Source organism: Triturus cristatus, chromosome 10, assembly GCF_964204655.1.
Source record: "Triturus cristatus chromosome 10, aTriCri1.1, whole genome shotgun sequence".
Taxonomy (NCBI): domain Eukaryota; kingdom Metazoa; phylum Chordata; class Amphibia; order Caudata; family Salamandridae; genus Triturus; species Triturus cristatus.
Genome location: NC_140593.1, coordinates 352921881 through 352934918, shown reverse-complemented (window position 1 = coordinate 352934918; position 13038 = coordinate 352921881). Strand labels below are relative to the sequence as shown.

The 13038-nt window shown below is 43.5% G+C and overlaps 1 long non-coding RNA gene across 1 annotated transcript in view; it reads right to left on the bottom strand.

Annotated features, from left to right (window-relative positions):
* LOC146789432 (uncharacterized) overlaps window positions 1-13038 on the bottom strand; it is a 165154-nt gene that overhangs the window by 52707 nt on the left and 99409 nt on the right. Inside the window, exon 2 of the long non-coding RNA XR_014969801.1 lies at window positions 9699-9790. This is a non-coding gene — a long non-coding RNA (uncharacterized LOC146789432). The remainder of the gene's footprint in view (window positions 1-9698; window positions 9791-13038) is intronic.

Genomic DNA, 13038 nt, shown 5'->3' with positions numbered 1-13038 from the left:
GCTGCAGCCAAACAGAAAGTCCGAACTTGTATGATTTGTTGTCAGTTCATTCCAGGTAAAGGCGTACCTGTAGAGCAGGGTGGATATCAACCTCCCGATCACCCTTTTGAAGTCCTCCAGATGGATTATATCCAGATGGAACGATGTCGAGGATTCAAATATGTCCTCGTAGTTGTATGCGCTCTTTCCCGTTGGACAGAGGCATATCCCGTCTCAGATTACACTGCCCCGACTACTGCCAAGCAGTTAGTTCGTGAATTCTTCCCACGGTATGGTTTGCCCCGTATCGTGTACTCAGATAATGGCCAGCCGTTCTCATCCGAGCTAATGAAACACATTTCACTCTTGTTAGGCTATCAATGGAAATTCCACTGTGTCCGACATCCCGAGGCAGCAGGTCTCGTGGAACGTCATAATCAGACCCTGAAAATTCGACTTTCTAAAATCTGTAGAGAGAAAGGTGTCGACTGGATAGTAGCCTTGCCAGTTGCACTATTTTATATGAGAATGGTAGCACATTCTCGCACAGGGCTATCCCCGTACGAGGTGGTCTTCGGTAGGCCACCAAATATGTGGGGGACGCCTATACCTCGTAAAATCACTGATGTTGATTGTAATATGCTGAAAGATTACCTTGCTTCCTTGATGTCTGCACTACAATCTTGCCGTTCACAGGTAGCTGCAGCCTTTCCCGACAACACCGAGGTGAAGCCCCATGAAGTGGTTCCTGGAGACCTAGTCTTCATAAGAAACTTCGACAGGAGGAGCCCGTTGGAGCCTCGCTGGCAAACACCAAAGCTGGTACTTCTAACCACGAGGACAGCAGTGAAGGTCGAGGGTCGCAAGGGTTGGTTACACTCGAGCCATATCAAGAAATTTCATGGACTACCATTTGATTTGAACTCTCAGCCCTGCCCCCTTCCAGAGACTGATTCAAAACCCCTGGTTGAAAAGACCGAATCACAGGAATACAAACTGAAACTAAGGTCTAGCAAGTCAGACAATTCGATTGTTTAAGTCCTCTCCAAGGTGAATCGGTTGAATAAATCTCTGACATGTATCCTCTAGACCGAATTAGAGAGAGAAATAGACAGAAACAGCTCGAGAAACATGCATATTGTAAATCACTTCATAGTCACTGTATAGTGACATTGTTGATTATGTTTTTTCTAAGTCTTTTTATTATTGCTGCAAGTATACTGTTGCACATGTACTATCCTATTTTCAAGCGTGCTCGTCCTGCTTACAATGTTACTGCCGAACATTCTTTTAGTGAACTACCTCCACATGAGTTGTCCTATAGATTTGCACTACGCAACAACACATTCATTAGTATGTTACATCATTCCCATCAGACCAGCAATGCTACAAATTGTTGGATATGTGGCCGACTTCCTCCCTATCAGAAATACAAAGGAGTTCTGCCTCTCTTTCCGTACCCGTTCACACACAATGGTTCCTGTGGAGCATGGTTTAGTTTGATTAACTCTTTAGATTCAAACACTGTAGTTTACCAGAGCAACTGGGTATGGGGAAACCTGAACTTAGTTTTACTTAAAGCCTGTTATCCTAACAAGGAGGGACTTCCCAAAAGAACAGGAACTGATCTAGAAAATGAAGTATATGGATTAGGTAATTTTACACTTAACCTCATGATTCTGAATGTTGAATGTGAAGCTGTACTAGTCTTGCCTGCTATGTCAGTATTATCAGTCAAAGGTGAATTCTATGTAAGAAAGAATGGTTCAGTACACCTGGGTCATAGTAAATGTACTACTGTGATCGAATTCAGTGATAAAGGCAAGTCTACATTTAGAGCTTCCCGTCATTCCTACTTTATATGTGGTCATACCGCATATATACGCCTACCTCTAGATTGGGATGGTACCTGTTACATTGCATTCCTTCTGCCACCTGTTTTCCTAGCCCCTCCTGATTATCATAGAAATACCAATCTAGTACACCATAGACCCCAGAGAGATATCCCGATTGTTGACTACACTGAAACAGCATGGGAACAATATACAGACTTCAATAAAGGTCTCTTTCCTTACATAGGTGTGGTCTCAAATAGTAAACTGATACGTAGATCAACCAGAACCCTTGAAGCAGTAGTGAATGAAACTACTTCCGCCCTAGGCAACTTAACAGAGGAGCAGTCTGCGATGCGGATTGTTGTTCTCCAAAATCGTCTTGTCCTTGACGTCATCCTAGCCGATAGGGGCGGAGCCTGTAGGGTCATCGGATCAAGTTGCTGTGTTTTCATTCCAGAAAACGCGCCATCCGTATATAAAGCCATAACTCGTCTTCACAAGATTGCAAACCAGATACATCAGAATCCAGGCACCTGGACATGGTCCGGTTGGTTCTGGAGCGTGTTGTCAGCCTGGGGATGGAAAGTCCTATCATTCCTAGGTATTGGCCTTCTCATAGTATTCAGTTGTTGCCTGTGTCTACAATGTGGACCAGCTATTTGCGGCCTGTGTGCCACATCGTGTATTCCACGTTCAAGTTTTCATTCAAGATCCCGGAAGAAGAAAGAAGAGCAAATGATGTTACATGAACAGATTGATGGATTCCTGAAGATCGATATTTCATGAAGGGTCCGTAGGGGACAAGGAGGGAATGAGGAAATATGAATTTTTATGATCAATTGTGTCCCCTATCTAGACCCCAACGGCTCCATGTACATGCCATAAGTACATGTATGTTCCCTCCATTTCAAGTTATGAAGACGCAAATACAATTGTGTCCAACGTTAATATGTCCTCTTTCCGATCTGCCATGAATGGGTCAGATATTCCGTTCCTAAGTATGCCTTGCCACCGTCTTTATATGGTATACTTTTCACGTTTTCCAGCACTGGCAAGGTAGGCCCTGAATTCTGCCATCGAGCTTTTCCTGCTTCTGCCTCTGAATGCTCCAGCCTGGACCTGTATCTGTATCCATGAACTTTGTCTTACTTCCTGCGCGGCTAACGGTGCCTAGCCCGGCCTGTTGCCTGCCAAAACTGTATTCAGCCTTCAAGTTATCTGCTCCGCTCCTCGAGAAATGCATTCCTGTCTAGTAGCTTAGGTAAACATCCCTCCAGCTGCAGAGCAAAGGGCCCGGCCTTACTGTCTCCGTGCAAGTAATTCATGACTTTCGTTACCATGGTAGGCCTATGCCCCCTCGCATCTCATGTAGATACTTAGACGCTTGTACACGCACTGGCAGTCAGTATAAAATAGACTCTGTCCGAAAGGACCTTTCCTTCTAGATAATATAGTTCCTTAAACACAAGATATTAGATACGATTTGGGACTAGGTTGTCCTGACATCCCAGACTTCTGTCTCCTCATGTAAGGCTAAATGTCAAGTTCCCTTCATCCTCTAGTTACACGTCAATCACACGTCATGCGGCTGCGCACGCATCTCTGCCATGTATTTTTGCTGACTTTGCAGGATTCTCTTATGGATCCACCCACTTGTGTCATCATCATAATGACGTTTCTAGTATACGCCTTTATGCACGCCTACTGTAACGCCTTTTTCATTACGTATGTGTATTCTTATCTCTCTTCTCAGCTGTTACGCCTCCTGCATCTGTCTTTACTGTAATGCATTTAATATAAATATGACAACCTGTCAATAATGTATTGCTGATCCCTTCCTGAACCTTCGTGGTGACGGAACTCGATTGCCTGGTTCGAACCATAATTCCTTTGTAAGGAATAAATTCCCTTTTATAACCTCAAATATCACGGATTCTGCCTCTTATTTTTACTGAGTTATTCTTATTGACTTTTACCGCATAAATTAAGTCTAGGTAATTTAAATTTACCACAACAGGATAGGAAGACGGTTAAAAGTGTGGAGGACGGGGGGGTTGGAAACTGTGTATCCATAACAACTAGACAGCATACTTATATTCATTATAGACCCTCACCTCCTGGGTATGGTGCGCAATTTTAGAGTAAGAGCGATAGTGTCAGTATTTAAGTCTATTCCTAAAGAAAGCAGGTGCCTGCAAATGTGTTAGATAGTTGCTGAGGTTTGCATCTATCTTCATTCCTGCGGCACCTTTGATGTTTTCCTTCCTTCTCAATCCCCTCTTCTGTTAGGGTTTTGTTCCCTTAATCTCTTGGGCCCTGATTGCCCTTGTCCTTTGATGTTCCTCTAATTGTGCCTCCTTCTCAGTGGTTATCTGTTATTTGTCCTAGTGTTCAAAAGTCTCCGCCTGCTATCATTGTTTGTCAAGGGCTTATCACTGCACCATCATCTAGAGAAATGAGCACACATTCCCTTTCATACTTCACAACTATTTTTATCTCTCGTCCAATTGTAACCTTTTTATATTTATCACTTCATTACAGAAAGTTTGTGGGACCTGTGGGAGTGCTGGGTGGTAGGATTTTTCTGTATCCCCACAGATTCCGGTTGTTTCTGTCACAAACATGTGAGGTAAACGTGTCATTTTAGGCAAAATGTAAGTTTTGCATAACACTATGGGGAACAAAACTTTCTAGGATACATGCAAGGCACGTCACTTGCATGTCTAAGTTTTATAAATATTTCAGTTACATAGGTTTCCATAGGTGGCCGCCAAGCTTAGGCACGAATAGTGCATTCATTCAGCATGACAAGCACGAGGAAATTTGGATTTATCTTCACTCTTCCAGTCCATATGTCAAAACTAAGCTAAGAGAATTCAAATGTTCTCTTGCCTGCCATGGGGTTGGGGATGGGGATGCTTTGAGCCTCAAGTGAGCAGAAATACTGTTGGGGCTTTAGGGGTGGGCTAGGCCCAATGCCAGGGAGGCTCACCCACGTTATATTTATTCCTAAAAGAAAATAACCCCTGGTGTCTAATGGGCTTTTTGCCTCCTTGGGCACAATTGTGGGAAACCCCACAATCAGTAATCACACTAGGGGGCTGTGACTACACAGACTGTACCTCAAAAAAGAATCTTGTTTCACCACATCACGCTCTCTGCCTCTTACTGCATGTTTACATGGGGACAGTGTGATTCAGTGCTCAGGGGGCAGAGTTATGCACAGATCAAAGGCGAAAGCAGGTGGCAGCATTAGAGCAGTCTGTGTTCGCTCTCTAATGCTGTGACACCAGCATGCTGTGTTCCCTGCTGTACAGTAAAACAAAAAATAATAAAACTCTGAACACAAGGTATGTTCTTCTCTTGGTCCCAACTTGCTTAAAACAGAAGCCTTTTCTTTTCGAGTATGGAGGATGACCTGCTAATGTCCTCCGCACTATAGAGGTAGTGCAGAGGACGTCAACGGCTCGTCCTCCACACTAAAGAAGTGAAGATGGTCATTCTACCTAGATTTTTATAAGTGTTTAGTCTCCTTCTGTAATATAGCTCCAAATATTTTTTATTTAAAAGATAATGGGGCTAGTTGATGGTCAGATGAAATACTTACCTGGCTGTGCCCAATGCGATCAAACCATGAGCATTAGCCAGATCAAAATCCCTGCAGAAAACTTAAGTAAACAAGGATCAGATAGGGAAGAAAGATTACTTAAAGATAAGAAGGGCAGAGAAGACACATGAAAGAAAAGGAAAGGAAAGACATAATATGAAAAGGAAGGAGAAAGAGTAATACTTTGTGTACAGGGAAGGAGGAGAGGACAAGAGATATCACCAGGCGCAAACTGGGTGGGACGGGAGCAAGACGATGTTTGCACAGTGGCCATCGCTATGCTGCTAAAAGACACTAGAGTCGTAAATCAAAGCAGGCCCTTCGAGACACCTGGCGGGCTGGGCGCAAGAACCAAGACATATCCCCACCGCAAAGGGAACAACTCCAAACCTGGGGATGCCAACCAAATATTTACCATCGAAGCCGAGTCAGAGGGCTGCAGTGAGGAGTGGTGCTCACCGATCTCCCAACAGTAAATCTGCTGTCCTGCCACGGTTCAGAGGAAACCGTGGCTAACTATGGTGGGTGAAGGTGCTAGAATTGGGAGTAGGAGAGGAAAACAAAATATTCAATCTAACTGAGATGAAACTGTCTCAATGTTTAATCCCAAATAGGATTAATTTCTGTACATTACTCCCATACTTTATTTTTATTTTTTTGTGCTATCATTTTGTTATGTTATGTTATGTTAATTTATTTCTTCTATAGCGCTCGGCTACTCCGAGGAGCATCCCGGCGCTTTGATGAAGAATATCGGCAGGCAAAACAAGACATAACAACTAAAAAAGCAGACAGAAGAGAAGGATCAAGTTTATTTAGTAAAAAGTTTATTTAGTAAAAAGCCACGTTTTAAGCTCTTTTCTAAAAGCAAGGAGACTGGGAGCCTGTCTGAGAGAAAGTGGTAGTTCATTCCACTCCTTCGGGGCTAGGTAGCGGAAAGATCGACCTCCCATCCTTGCACGCCTGATAACCGGGACTGTCATTTTGGATAGACAAGATGATCTCAAAGACCTGCTGGGTACATATCGGGAGAGACGTTTCCTTATGTACTTAGGGCCAGATCCTTGTAAAGCTTTGAAGGCAAAAGTCAGGCACTTAAAAAGAATTCTTTTAGCGATCGGTAGCCAGTGTAAAGAATTCAGTAAAGCCGTGGCACCTGCTCTTCCTGGGAGCCCGTAAATAGCACGGGCTGCCGAGTTCTGGACCACTTGCAAACGGGTCAAAAGATATTTTGGTAGACCCAAGAAAAGGGCGTTTGCGTAGTCCAGTCGAGATCCGATCAAGGCCTGAACAATAATCTTCCTATGCTGGAAAGACACTAGAGGAAGAAACTTCCTCAGCATCCGTAAAATGCCAAAGCATTTACCTGAGAGGCACGAAACATGTGGCCCAAAGGACAATTCACTGTCCACAATCACTCCCAAATTTTTAGCCTTGAGAGACACGTTGTCAGGTGGAAATAGATCTTGTGGCCACCAAGCTTTCCAGTCTGGTTCACAGGTGCAACCAAAAAAGAGCAGCTCCGACTTATCGGAATTGCACTTTAATCCATTACACCTGAACCACTCAAAAACCGCACCAAGGCAATCCCTGATCTGTACGCCGTCGAATGACCCGCCCCTATCACAAGTGAACAGGAGCTGGGTGTCATCGGCGTAAGATACGATCTGGGCGCCAAAAGACTCCGCGACTACCGCCAGAGGGGCCATAAAGATGTTAAATAGCATGGGGCTAAGAATGGAACCCTGCGGTACCCCTACCTCTAGTGGAGCCATATCTGCGGAGAAAGGGGGCGCCCAGATCGTTTGCCGGCGGCCGGCCAGAAAAGATTTAAGCCAATTCCACACCGTTCCCCGAATGCCGCTCTCCCAGAGTCTTACAAGGAGGCAATCATGAGGGACGGTGTCGAAGGCCGCCGACAGATCTAACATTACCAACATGGCCCTTCCTCAAGAGTCGAGTACTTCCCTGATGGCATCCGTGACCTCGAGAAGAGCCGACTCCGTGCTGAAATTTGCACGGAACCCAGATTGCGTATTATGCAACAGGTTGTTTCCTTCGATGAAATTGGAAATCGTCCGATGTGCAAATTTCTCGGCCACTTTCGCCAGGGCAGGGAGAAGGGAAATAGGCGTATAGTTGGCATGGATGAGGGGGTCCAAGGTAGGCTTCTTGATCAATGGCAGGATCAGAGCATGTTTCCATGCCTGCGGGACCACTCCCGTTGACAGCAAAGAATTCAGAAGGGGGTTCAGCAAGGCATTTAAAGCGGGTGCCACCTTCCCCAGATGTTTAGCCGGGCACGGATCAAGTGGAGAACCTGATTTCAAGCTTGACAAAAGCTCGAGAGAAGTGTCAAGGCATAGATGTGGAAATTGTAAAAGAGAAGGGCCTAGACCCTCCCTAAATGAAGGGGGGGATGAGGGACCCACGACCGACTGAGAGCTAGGGTGGAAAAGAGAGGCTTGAATGGTTGTGATTTTACTGGTGAAGAAAGTTGCAAGCTGTTTTATCCATACTTCTGAATGAGTATGAGATGGTGTACAGATAGCTGGAGAGGTGAAATCCAGAACAACTTTAAAAATTTCTTTACAGCCATTTTCAGCCTCATCAATTCGACGCTCAAAATAGGCCTTTTTTTCATTCCAGATTGACTGGTGGTAGGCTTTAGTTATTGCTCGAAATTTCAATTTCTCAGTCATATCATAGGTCCGTCTCCAAACTCTCTCAGCCCTTTTACAACCCTGCCGCTGCTCCCTTAGCTGGGGAGTGAACCATGGGGCCGACGCTCTACGTTCGCCTGATTTAAGCTTTTTTTCGGGGATTAAGGTCTGAAATCTGGCTGTCAGCCAATTCTGAAAGAGACTAAGATTCTCTTCCAAATTGCCCAAAAGAGGACATGGAAAGGTGGTAAGGGCCTCAGATAACATATCCACCGAAAGCAGATGGAAAGGGCGCGAAGTTTGCGTGGTCTCTATTGATTCTCTCACCCGAGTAAGAGCAGTGGCAGGCACAAAAAAAGAGATCAAGAAATGATCAGACCATAATACTGGTTGTATAGACGTTATCGTAATAGATTTTGTTGAAAAACTCTGGTCAAGAGTATGGCCTTTGTTGTGCGTCGGTTTCTGCAGAAACGGAGACAATCCTAATGGAACTGTGATGTCACTGAGTTTCATTGCATCGAGGTCCGCTGTATTATCCATGTGAACATTGAGATCCCCAAGAAGAATACAATGCTCAGATCTGAGACAAGGGACTGAGAGAGCAACTTGTAGTTCATCAAAGAACGGCCCTGCAAGTCCCGGGGCTCTATACAGGAGAATCCCGGTACAAGCCTGGAGAGGGGAGAGCTGAAGGGTGAAACCCAAGGCTTCACATCCCTGAATATTCTTTACCGGGAAGGTTGAGCAGGGAATGTTTTTATTTACCACAAGAGCTACACCTCCCCCTCTGCCTGATATTCTATCCCTCCTAAAGATGTTGTATTCCGGATGGATGGCGTTGGCTAAATCAGGTGCAGAACAGTCACTCAGCCAGGTCTCAGTAAGAAATAGGCATGATATATTGGAATTCTGTAATAAATTCTAGATATCAAGGGAGTGACAGGTCAAGGATCTAGTATTAAGAAGAAGACATTGATAAGGGGCCGGAATATTGTCCAGCGCAGTTCCGATAGACGTTGGAAGACGCCAACCGCAAGTTGGACAACCTTTTCTTAAGGCCCGGCTGCCAGGAAAGAAAGAATGACATTGGCCACTAGGGGGACGAAAGGCAAGTAAGTCTGCCGAAATATAGCAAAACATATCTGTGAGATAACACAGAAGTACTACAAGCAAATACAAAAATAGGCACCCCATCGTCCAGCTCCGGCCGCTGCCGAGACGCTGACGGGCGCAGACGGGCAGGACTCTGGCAAGACTCCGGCAAAGCGGAGGCCGACCCGCTGCGCGATTTCATTTCTGTTGGGCAAAGGTGAAGGGCGGCTCAGTACTAACCCAGCTAAAGTTATCTCAAGGAACCGAAAAACAGAAAAACAGATGAGCAATAATGAAACATAGGAAACGGTTTATTAGAATTCTAAAAGAAATAGGAGAAGAAGAGGAAATTAGATTAGAAAAATAATTAAGTTGATATTAAAGGGAAGAACAACAATATGAAACAGGAAAAGAAGTATTGGAGATTATACTACTAAAATAATAAAAAAGGAGACATAAAACAGTTGTTTGTTTTCTGTTATGTATTATTATTTTTACCAACTTCTCTTTAATACTTACCTGGTTCGATTCCGAGGGAGAGGTACTGGTGGTTAGGAGGTAGAACACCAAGGTGTTAGAGCCGGAGGAAGACAAGAAGCCAATGCATCGACCTGGACAAGAGTGGACATGAAAAGACTTGTGATTGACCATCTTTGAATCAGTATTTATTAAGTTAAAGAACTAAGTGACAGAAGCATCGCATAAAATTAAAGAAAATTCAACCATAGAGCCAATTTTATAGTAGACTACTTATTTTTAACTTGATGGCATAAGAGGCCACGCATGGCAACTAGGTGTAAAGAGTTGTTTTTCACTTGGGGAGGGTAGGAATTGCCTCATTTCCACTTCTATTATTAGGTATTATTCAACAAATGCTTGCTGAAACTCTCTTGTGTTAAAATACATGAGACTTCTCTATGCAATGTTTATCTTAACCCTGTCTGATTAAATACTTTATTCAAATTTTGGTAGTGGGAAAATCTTCTAGATGATCAATTGTAGGGTTATCTTCAATTTGCTCATTGTCTGGCAGAGAGAATTTTTTAGCTCGTTAAGATAGCTCCTGCACATGTTAGAACAGCTGTGTGGGACAACCCTCTTCTTCCATCTATATTAGTGTTACTTCTGTGTGTGGTTGAATGTTGAGTTTTAAATTCCACCAAATTTGTCACTATTTCTTTAAACTATTCATGACACATGATTTTGTTCAAGTCATGATCGAAGCAACCCACGTTAATATCCTTATACTCCCTCAAGAACTGCAAGATGAGGAACAATAGGCTCCGATAGGTCTGACAGGTGTGCTCAGACTACAACAGGTTCTATCTACATGTTTTCTACCTACCCTACATACTATTTTTGAAAGAGATTTTCGGTATCAGATGTTGAAAAATAACATATACTGGAACAACAGCCTAATTTCGATTGGATCTTCAACTGCTATACAGGACGAATTTCCATTTGGAGCAATGTCAGAGCCGGATTAGCTATTGCATGCGTCTTTGAATAGTGACAGGAACAAGAATAGAGCAAACGACTACTATCACAGAGTGTGAATGTAAACTTGCCCTGGTTTGGAAAACCTTCAATCGGATGGGCACTCAGTGATGTTTTAAAAAGAGGCTCCCGAACGTAGAGGAATAATAGGGTATTGTTGAGATTGGAATGTCCCCAACATGGTTCAGTGGAGTATGAACCACTACCCTGTGCCCCAACTGTAGCCCGTTTCTGAGAATATTTTATTTTTCGCCTCAACACACATAAGATTTGGCTGGCGGAGCGACTCCTTGGCTCTGACTTGCAGCACGCTTCACCAACTGATGAGTATCGTCTGCATGCGTGCACCAAAAGCAAGAAAGAGCCGTCTGATTCACAAATGCACCGTGGGGTACACCACCTACATTAAGAGTGCGATAAAGCTACATTGAGTGAACTGTTTAAGTCCAATTTTCACTTTCTAGAAAGGTAGGGATGAAAGTATCTGAGAGGAGCCATCAATGACCTAAACTGTTACTTTAAGACACAGTCAAAAAATCTACCTGCCCAAACTAATGAAAGTATTGTTTATCTTCCTCAAACATATAACAATTAATTAGTAAATTGAAAGAAATAATCAACACTAGTCAAGGATTTCTCAGACAAATGCTTGACTAGTTTGGAAGCCTAGCTAAAACTTAAAAAAATACACTGGTAGAATGATAAAACATTCCAACAGCAATCTTGCACAGGAATAGGAAGTGCCTCAGAGTTCAGGGAAGTGAGTTAGACTGTCTGGGAACATACGCCAGGTAGGGTAGGTTCCTCTGGATATCTCAATTCCTGGGGGTCATTGTGACTCCAGGTTAATGTCTCCATGCTTGGGAGCCAACCTTGATAATGAAGGCTGCAGAGCTCAGTTTGACTCACAGGAACAATGGTTTGTGGGGCCACAAATCACTTAGGTCTTTTGAATCAGACAAACACACAAGCCAACCCACTGCTGGGCATCTGAAACAAAGACGGGTTCACAGTACAATGAAGAGACTGAGTGTGCACAGCAGGCAAAGTTACCCCTTGGCTTGAAAGTACTTGTGTCAGTAGATTCATGGGAAAGGCCGTATCTCATTTGATCTATGATGAGTGGTAAAGAGGACCTTTAAGTGCTACGTCTATATTTCTTGTTCAAGTGTTCGCAATCATAATTGCAAAACCTGACCACATAATGTTTGTGAAAATATCCGATGATGGTAAATAGATATGAGGGACCCTCCACCCCCATTTGACTACATTTATAAGGGGAGACCAATATGCACGTCCCCTGGGCACAGTTATTGTTCCCAAAAATCTACTAATGCTCCCAAAAGAGTCTGGCTCTTTGTAACCAGGGGAAATGCAGAGCAATGGAAAGTCTGCCCAAACTCAGAGCATACCAGCAGTGAACTGAGGAGCATCAGATCTGCTGCTCTCTCAGGATCAGGAACCCCACATATTGTTTTGAAAAGTAACAAGCATTAGCAAAACCAATAAGCCTTCCTGTGAAACCTAATGGCTTTGCCAATGTTTTTTTCCCTGAATGGCTGCCATGCTTGCTTGTGCATACATGTGTGTCGACCATCTAATAATGATTTTTCTTAAAGACGAAGAAATATTATTCAAATGTGGCCCATGCATATGCATGCATACGTACTCCAGCCATATTAGAATGATTTTTCTTTTGCTTGAAGAAAAATTATTACAAGATTGCTGCTGTGTATGCGCACGAGCAAAGCTATTTTTGAATGATTCATTTAAACTAAAAGAAAAATCGTTGATGAATGACCGTCATACGTGAGCACACATACACAGCAGCCATCATTTTGCTTTAATTTTAATATAGTGTAATAAGATGTTGGGCGGTTTTCTGGGAATTGTAAATTGAAAAAATAGAGAATGTGTGGAATGAGGCACATTAGGGAACAGCAAGCAGCTCGGTACCAGTATGCAGCTCCCAAGCCCACATAAAATTTAATTTTAAAAAACATTTTTTTTAAAGCGGAGGAAAAAGAGATAGTAGAGTAGGGTGGGGGTGTGGAGAGCAGATGCCAAAAAGAGAGCATCCCAAAGAAGTGTGCATCTACCAGGCACTTGCAAACAATTTTTTTAAATGCAATAAGAAAGTAAAGGTAGTAGCGGAGGGGAAAATGATGGTGCGGGAATAAGGAGCCCAAAAATGGAGCGGCCCAGTGCTCCCAGGTCATCACTAAAATTAAAGGAAAAAGGATAATAATTAAAAAATAAAGCTGACTGTGGAGAGAGCGAGGAAAGTGATGCTCTCCGATGGAGTGCTACAAGCAACATTTAAAAATCCCTGCAAAGTCAGCAGTGAATGGATCAGTGGTGT